Raw genomic sequence first — 9,268 nt, 5'->3', positions numbered from 1 at the left:
TATTTAAAAATCGATTTTGCGAAAATCAAACGGCCGAAGAGGACGAAAACCCGCCACTTTGTTAGTTTGGAAACTCGTCGGCAAAAGGGCAAAAGGAGCGAAAATAGTACGGTTCCGTCGTGAAAACTGGCAAATTTTTGACTTTTGAAAAAAATATTAGATTTTATCAGACGGCAAAAAAGTGGTACTTTTTGTCGAGCAATTAAAATGTAGTAGCAAGGCGAAGCGTAGCGTATGCAAAATTGCGAACAGCAAAGCCACTTTTCGGAGAAATAACAAATACTACTTTTTGGCCTGTTATTTGATATTGAAAGTGAATCAATGCAATTAAAAAAATAAGCCATTAACTTATTTATCCAATTCTCATATACCTCCTTATCTCCGCTTGAACAGTTGTCGGCATGACTTTAAAACTCACTACACAATAGTACCAATTTACCGAATAGCAGATTTTGTTATTGATGAAAAACATCGGTAAAATGTGCCACCCGACTATCCCTGTCTGATGGTCGTTTTTTTTTCTGGTAACAAAGGGTGTGGAGTGGATGTCGGTACTTATAAATACTCATAAATAACAAAACTAACTCAGATGGTGTACTCCTTTTGTGTAAAAAGTATCTTGTTAAGTCATACACGCTTGCACTTTTAGTCTCGTCTAATATCTATTTACTGCTTTAGAACGATTATAAGTTGGCCGAGTCGTAAATGGTACTTGAGTTTTTGGGGTATTTATGATGAACGGTTCCCTTTTCTTTTTTTGTTAAACTACAATAAAACGACTATCAGGACTTCTTAATCCCTTGTTAATTTATTGTTTTCGTCCAGTTTATATTTGTTGATCGCGACTATCGCTGTGTGATGGTCGTTGTTTTAGTTGTGTGAAGAGGAATGCAGTGATGTCGATTTAGAATTAAGAATTAAATTATAAAGAATATTTTATTTATATCGTCAGAACAGAATAAGTTAGGACTAATAAAATTTCCATGGGTAACTGTTTCGAGAAATATCCCAATATGCGAAAAATTAATGAAAAATGATACGCTACGGTTTCGAGAGATAATAAAGTACGACTTTGTTGTAGTAGGTCGGGAATGGATTAAAATTTAAAAAAAACGAAATTGATTACACGTTCGTTTCTTTGATTATGCTTGAAGTAATTAAGTCTTCGTCACCCGAAAGCGGCGGTCCAGTTTGTTTACCACTTCAGATCCCAAGAGAGGAGGTAAAAAATACAGTAGTATTTGAAGCTTCGCTGTCAAGTTACAGCAGGTACCAAATAGTGATTTTATGGCTTAATTGCAGTACTCACTATACAAAAGTATTAAACCAGTAAATTAGCAGATTCTGAAATTTTCTTATTTTTTACTCCTTTTGTGTAAAGATTTCCCGCATTTTTAGTCTGTCTAATATCAACGATTAAAAATTCGATAATCGTCACGTTCATTTCATTTATCTGTTGTACTTTCGCATAAGTATCCTTAAAAATAGCCTGTTAGATACTTGGTATTTATGCAAATTTTTTATACAGAGTATCAAGAAATATTTGTCCATCAAATGATAATAATCTGTGATTAAACAATGAATTCGCGCTTGTAAATTGAAGTTTTGAAATATGCTTAAAGATTTTGAAGTGTAAGTTACGCATACATACCCAAAACACACCTTGATGGTCAAAGAGATCCTGTATTAAAAATAAGTCGAATTCGATTAATAAATCAATCTCCGCTAATGTTTCCTTCGTTGCTCGAACCGATTTAAATAAGTGCCGAGAAAAAAAGCCGCTACCGTACATGTTGTGTGTACAAAAAATCAGACCCTTTTCTGAAATGTTTACTGCATCTTTATGACTTCTCACGACTCAATGATTATGGTTTTGTCCCCACGAACATTATAGCATTTTGAAACATCTACCACGTCAGCAAAGGCGGACGAACGAAAACGACTTTCAAAAGTCTCTCACGCGAAAAGCAAAAATCGGAAAAGGACCAAACCACAACCACCGGAATCTCGGGAAAGTGTACGTTTGGGAAAGCTCGGCGGAAGTGTCGAGAAAAAATCGGTGAAAGAAGGTACTCGCGCAAAACTACGTAACTCGTTCGCCGGTATTCTCGTTTTATTAGAGGCGCTCCGCCTGTACACGTTTTATATATATAGTAATGAATCAATTTCATCAAATTTATTCATATTCAGTCTAGTTAATTTTTTCCTAAATTTAAGTTTGTTTAATCTATTTCGTTTTAATTCAGTTTAACTACTTAATTCAAATTTGACTAAATTTTAACAAATTGCTTGCATTGCCAATGCATTCTAATTTTTTAATTTTCTATTTATTCTTATCACTCTGATCAATATCATAGTGATAAGAATAAATAGAAAATTAAAACATTTGATCGTCATAAATTGATTTTAAATTTGCATAATGTCAACTAAATTTTAATTAAATTTCATATATGTAATTAAATTTATTCAAAATAAGCTTAATTAAATTAAATATAAACATTTAAGTCATGTGTAGACAAATGAGTTTTAATTAAGTGTTTAAATTTAAATTAAATGAAATTAAATATAAACATTTAATTTAATTTAAATTTAAACATATCTACATATGGTCAAATTGATTTAACAATTAAATTAAACGTAATTAAAGAATGTCAAACTAAGTTTCGGTTTACAGAAGTTAAATTAAAACCTTAATTTATATTAAATTTTAAAGGCTGTGTTAAAATGACGTGACTGCTTTTCGCTAATAAAATTAAAGCAATCGTAAATCATAATTTTAATTAAATTACTGTGTAAACCAACATTAAATCAATTAGTATTAACAAGTTAATCAAAATCAATTAGACTTGTGTGAATTGTAAAAAAACAGACGACGTTGAGTGAATTCAGTTGGATTAAATTTAATTAAGTGGAACATAAGATTTATTAATTAGTTCAGAAATTTATAATTATAACCTTAATAGAATTAAATTTCGTAAATTATTTAAAATTTGCAAATGTTGCCCGTCTATATAAACATATTTTTGAAGAAAATTATTATTATAACTTGTAATTTTGGCAATTTTAGTGCTACAGTTATGAAATTTATTATTATTTTTTAATGGTCTAATAACTTTACCAAATTTTAAAAATGTAGAGTTAAAAACATCAATTTTTGAAATTTTATTTTTAAAGACTGCAAAAATTTTAAAATTCGTAATTTTGATAATTTTAAAATTTTAAATCAAATCAAATCAGTTAGACTAAATTTGCGTAAAATGTAAAAATAACGATGTTTAATTTGGTTTTGATCAAATTTAGTATGATTGACAATCAAAAACTCCTTAATTTTGAGTTTTTGCTAATTTGACTAAAACGGTCTAAAATGTTTTAAATTTGACGAAATAACTTGCTTAAATATGACTAAATTTAACCAAACTGTTAGACTCTTAGGTTTATGTAAACTAAATACATATACAATTAAAATAAATTGAAACTCGCATAATTACTGTATTTTAATTAGATCTCAAAAAATTTAAGAAAATGGGGACAATTGAGATTAATTTTGTTTTAAACAAATTCTGACTGGTTTCACTACACCAAATAGGTACAATAAATTATACTCCTACCAAATTAAATTTAGCACATTACTCAAATAGTCTAAATTGGAACTTTAATAAATATTTGTTACTAACCTGCCACACGTTTTTAAATGTATTCAATAGTACCTACATATCTGAGGTACTTGAGTTGATTAAAAATTAAATAAATTATAGTCAATATTAATGAGATAAGATAAAATTCAGACTGATTAAACATTGAATAGAAAGCAATCAAACTATATCATCTCTCAAAAAAAAGAGTTTTATGAGAATTAGAAAATCAAAAATTTTAAAAATCTATTTTTAAAAATTGTCTACTAAAGTGAAAAATTCAAAAAAGACAAACAATTCAAAAACTTGTCTAAAATAATTTTTTTGGTCGCTTTATATCTACGTTTTCACCTAAAATTTCAAAATTCAAAATTTTGAGTACCTGAGATTGTCGATAAGCTTGACGATTGATGGTAGAAAAGCTAAAAATTTAAACTTTGAAACGCTTAATTCAGAAGTATAGTTACTACTCAAAAACGCATTTCCAAAACACCAAGTCGGCAAAAATGAATCGCATCGACGAGAAGATAATACAAAACAACAATTACAGACAAGGCCAATGATAAAACAATAGACAGATAATAATGACCAATTTGCATCACTTGAGATACTAATAGCAGAAACAAAGAAATAAATATTTTATCAATGGTCATAAAAGCCAGTGAAGTCTAGACCTAGATGTTAGTACTAAAAATGGAGGATAAGTACAAGATTATCTATATCTTATTCTTCTTTCTGGGGTTGGTGCACTTGATGCCATGGACGTTCTTACTACCGCAACCGAAGTGAGTACTTCTTCTGGTACTCTTAACATGTGTGTGGTACTGGATGTACAAATTTAGGAACACCTCTATCTCTGAAGAAAAGTCTGAGTTTAGAACAACTCTCCAACGCGACAGTTTTAGTTATTCTCCAGGTGACGGAAGTTGCGTTTCTCTTTGTTGGTCTGTTTTTTGGTACTCTAATCAGACTCAGAGTCCGCTTTCTAGGAATTATGACAATTATCCTTGTTCTCTTCGTTGTTTTGACTGCTTTCGTACAAGTCGACACCGACTCGTGTAAGTAGCCATGAAAGTTAAATGATGTATGTCATGGTACTTCTAGGGCAAGAAGGCTTCTTCGCGATGGTTATGGTTATCACCGCTGGAATCAATGGTACCTTACTACAATTTTCCATAGTTTCACTTCTGATTCCAGCAATGAACGCCGTCTTCACCATCACTCTCTTCACAGCAGTGTCTTGCTTTCCTCACAATTACCTCGCGTCGTACCTCACTGGAGGCGGCATCACTAGAGTCTTCACCTCAGGTCTTCAGCTGCTCTCTCTAGCTACAGGTCTGTCAGTTTTAGACAGCGCCTTGGTGTACTTCTCCATGTTGCCGTCACTTTGATCTTCGCGATTTTTGCGACTGGTCGCAACGCGTTCTATCTCCACCACATCAAGAAGTACGATGAGGTGGAAAAAGAGAAGCTCGTCACGTTCAAGCAAGCGCTTCGTTTGTTGAAGAAGATATGGTCGTCTCCAGCCATGTTGGGTTTATTCAGCTTGCAAATTAAGGCGTCACCGATTGCTTTGGTAGTGTCCGAAGGCGAAGGGAATAGAGTTTGAAATGGTAAGAATCCTTCTTGGTCATGGTAAGTTTAATTTACTTTTTCCAGACGTGTATTTCATTCCGGTGATTACCTACCTCCTTTCTTCAATGTGTGATCCGATCGGAAGATGGATCTCTTTCGAATTCACACCGGTAAGCCTTTCTTTCCAATTTCGTTCTTTGAGCTTTGTTTGCAGAAAATTCCTCCATACGCCATGGTGATTTTATGCGGGATTAGAACGGCTATCTTCATTCCTCTAACCATGCTCTGCAATTCTCAGCCGCGAAAGCACTTACCAGTAGTTTTTCCTCATGATTACCAGTACATTACCCTCTTAGTGGTGTCGTCAATAAGTGCGTCATATTTCGTTTCTTTTGCAAGTTACAATATTGTGAAGTAAGTAGGAGGATTTGTGTCAATATAATTTGACTCTTGGTTTCTAGCTTGGTCGATAAAGAAGAACTTAAAGATGCCTACCATGTTAATAATATAGCGTTTGGAATAATTATGGCTGCGTTGTCTATTATCGGCACTGTAGCAGTGGATATGCTGTGAGAGTCTGATTCTTGAAGAAGTCTAGGTCTAGATTCGTTTTAGAATCTCTTCAATACAAAGATCATCTACCATGTAGATTCTATGATTAGAAATTTTATTATTAAAGTTTAGATCTTGTTAGTATCATTTATATTTTTGATATTTTTGGTTCTTTTCTTTTTGTTGAAACACATTTTTTCGTTTTTTTCTGTTTTTCTACATTCTTATTTTATTTAGCAGCATTTGTTCTTTTTATTACATTTTTTCTACTTGTTTCTATTTCAATTTTTTTTAGACATTGGAAATTTAAAAGGAGAAAATAATATAAATAAAAGTAATAATAATAAAAAAACCTGAATCTAAGACAGAAAATTGAATTTTTTTTAGCAAAAATCAAGAATCTGGGTCTGCGAAGAATTTTTTGGAAATCTTTATGGATTTCCAAATTTTGAAGATTAGAATCAAGAAATTGTATAATCTTGCTTGTAAAAGCCGCTGAAAATCTAAGATCTGAAAATTTTGAAGCTCGGTCTAAAAATCTAAAAATCGAATTTCAGAAAATTCTATAAGTTTTGAATTAAAAATCTGGAATCTTTATGGATTGCCAAATTTTAGATTGCCAAAGATTAGAATCAAGAAATTATATAATCTTGCCTGTAAAAGCCGCTGAAAATCTAAGATCTGAAAATTTTGGAGCTTGGTCTAAAAATCTAAAAATCGAATTTCAGAAAATTCTATAAGTTTTGAACTAAAAATCTGAAAATTTTATAACAATTTATCGGTGAATTCTGTCAAGATCTGGACATAAAATTTATATTTTGCGATTATAAAAATCCTAAAATCTGATAATTTTAGAGTTCAGGTTTGAGAGATCTGGCAATCTGGAGTTTAGGTTTGTAGATTGAAAATTTGCAAATTTTTGAATAAGAGTCTAAAAATTTTTGAATTAGGATCTGAATTATTTTTGAATTAGGATCTGAATTTGATGACCTGCTATCTGAAAGTTTTAAATTTCAAAATTCGAGAGATGATCTAGAAATGAAGTCAAATTTATGAAAATTCTGGATAATTTGGATAATTAGAAACGTAAAATTCGGTCTTAAGATTTAATTTTTGGAAAACGTATAAATACCTGAAAACCTGAAAAAAATGGAATTTTTGGAGCTAAAGTAGAAATCTAAAGATAAAAATTTTGGAAATTTTAAAAATCCTAAATGTGCAGAGCAAAAGTTTGGAAATTTGGATTGGAGATCTAAAATCGGAAAATTTTAGAATTGATAATATAGGACTTGAGGATTTGCCAAAATTTGGGACTGAAATTTGAAAGGATCTTTTATAATTTACAGTAATTTGTTAATCACTAGGAAAAAGAAGTTTGGATCAGTAGAAACTAAAAATTCAGTTTATGGCAGTCCAGTCCAGAGAAAAATCTCAAGAAAAATTAGAAATCTAGTATCTAGAATTATTAGAATTATGACTGGAAATACAAAATATGAACATTTAGAATCGGTCAAAATATGGAAATAAAACACCTAATGCAGCTTCTAAGATTCTAAACAAGACCTTGCATCTGAAGACAGAAAATTTACGAATTTTGAATCTGAGAAGGTGCAAATTTGGGCCTGAAAATTAAGTTTGGGTACTAAATCTTTAAATTAAAAATCTAAAAATAAAAAAATAAAACAAAACGTGAAGATCAAGGAGCAGAAAATTTCAGAATTCTGCCTCGGAAAAGTAGAATTTGGAAATCTTGGTAAATATAAAATTTAGAAATTTAACAAAGTTAGACATAGATTGATTTGTAAACTTAGATTTCGAGATTTTTTTAAATCTGGAAATTCTGAAGCTGAAACAGAATTATGACTGGAAATAGAAAATTTAAGCATATACAGGGTCCGGCAACACTTCAGTCCACCCCCAAAATCGTCTTTAATTTTAAAGATAAAATTTTGAAAATTTGCATACGCTCACAGTTGACAAAAGTCTAGAAGCTGACACATTTGTTTTTAATCACTGATAGTTTTGGCGTCGCGACGCCTTAAAAATGTAATTTTTAATTAATTGTGAGGATTTGTGATATCAACCCCTAATTTAATTTTTTTTCAATATAAATGTGTTAAAAATATCTCAGCTGTTACTTTAGATTCAATGCAAATTTTCTTCAAAATTTGAGAAAAAAATGCGGTTTTATTAAGTTAGTTTCCAATTTTATTACGTCAAAATTGGGAACTACGTTTACACCCATCTGTCAATATCTTGTCTCACAAATGACATCTATCCTTTGGCTAGCTTTAGATTGTAACAAAAGTTTTAATTGGTGAAATTGTCGCTTTGTCGATGTTAATTAACGATTTTTGGTGTTCATAAAGTGCAACATGCCCGTGTTAATCAAAATTAACTTTTATAAGAGTGAATGAAGTGACTTGTAAAATTTTGGTGTAAACGTAGTTTGCCGCTGCGCTGTCAGAATTTTGAAAACTAACTTGATAAAACAGCGTTTTTTTCGCAAATTTCAAACACAATTTGCATTAGATTTAAAATAAAAACTTAGATAGTTGTATTACAGTTATGTTAAAAAAATTGAATTCACGAATATTTCCGCAAAAGCTCAAAAATCGCTAAAAATTATACTTTTTAAGCGTCGCGACGCCAACCAAACCATGATAAAAAACAAATTTTTGCGTCAGCTTCTAGAACTTTGTCAACTATGAGCGTATGCAAATTTTCAAAATTGTAACTTTAAAATTAAAGACGATTTTGGGGGTGGACGCAAGTGTTGCCGGACCCTGTAGAATCCTAAATTTTGGAAAATAATAATTTGAGAATGTAGCTTATGAAATTCTAGTTTCTGCATTTGAAGACAAAAAAATTAGTAATTTTGGCACTAAATTGTGAAAATTTGAGATTTGAGAAAGAGAAATTTGGGTCTGTAAGAACTAAAAATCAAATTTAAATCCTGAATCTGCAAATAAAAAAATATAGAAAAGAATATGACAATCTGCGATCAGGAAATTACAGAATTCTGCCTAAGAAGCCTAAATATGGAAACATAAATTGTGATTTAATTATCTAAAAATTTCAGAGTGAAGAATCAGAGGATATAATCTGAAGAACAAATTTCTGAAAATTTAGAAATACAGAATCTGCGGAAAACTTTGAAAACACTTATTCTTATCATAAAAAGCATTGAGAACTTTTTGTGTATTTTTTCCAGTTTCTTATCATCAGACAATTCAAACTTTGTTTTCAAGCTGTTTAGACAGCTCTTTCTTCTATTTTGTCTGTTTTTCTTCTAAGTTTGACTTTTTTGACTTTCAGCGGTTTATCTCAATTCCGTTCTCCTCTTTTGGTGCACAATAGTGATCTCACCAAAAACACATTTACCACCAAATCAACAACAATTAATCAAAAACATTGATGAAAAGATAATATTAATACAAAACAATATTGAAGACAGATGATAAAACAATAAAACAGATAATAAAATACTACTAGAATCGGCTCTCAAT

General features: G+C 30.7%; 1 pseudogene across 1 annotated transcript; it reads left to right on the top strand.

The window, feature by feature from the left end:
- The first annotated feature begins 4,325 nt into the window (after window positions 1–4,325).
- On the top strand, window positions 4,326–5,780 carry LOC148176271 (equilibrative nucleoside transporter 3-like; annotated as a pseudogene). The gene is made up of 6 exons (XR_015770087.1): window positions 4,326–4,690; window positions 4,737–4,787; window positions 4,830–5,245; window positions 5,292–5,377; window positions 5,422–5,621; window positions 5,669–5,780. The product of XR_015770087.1 is annotated as an equilibrative nucleoside transporter 3-like (transcript).
- Window positions 5,781–9,268: the final 3,488 nt, after the last annotated feature.

This window comes from Gnatocerus cornutus, chromosome 4, assembly GCF_029298725.1.
Source record: "Gnatocerus cornutus isolate USDA-ARS CGAHR chromosome 4, icGnaCorn1.1, whole genome shotgun sequence".
NCBI lineage: Eukaryota > Metazoa > Arthropoda > Insecta > Coleoptera > Tenebrionidae > Gnatocerus > Gnatocerus cornutus.
The sequence above is the reverse complement of the archived record's forward strand: the minus strand, read 5'-3'. Positions and strand labels throughout refer to the sequence as shown.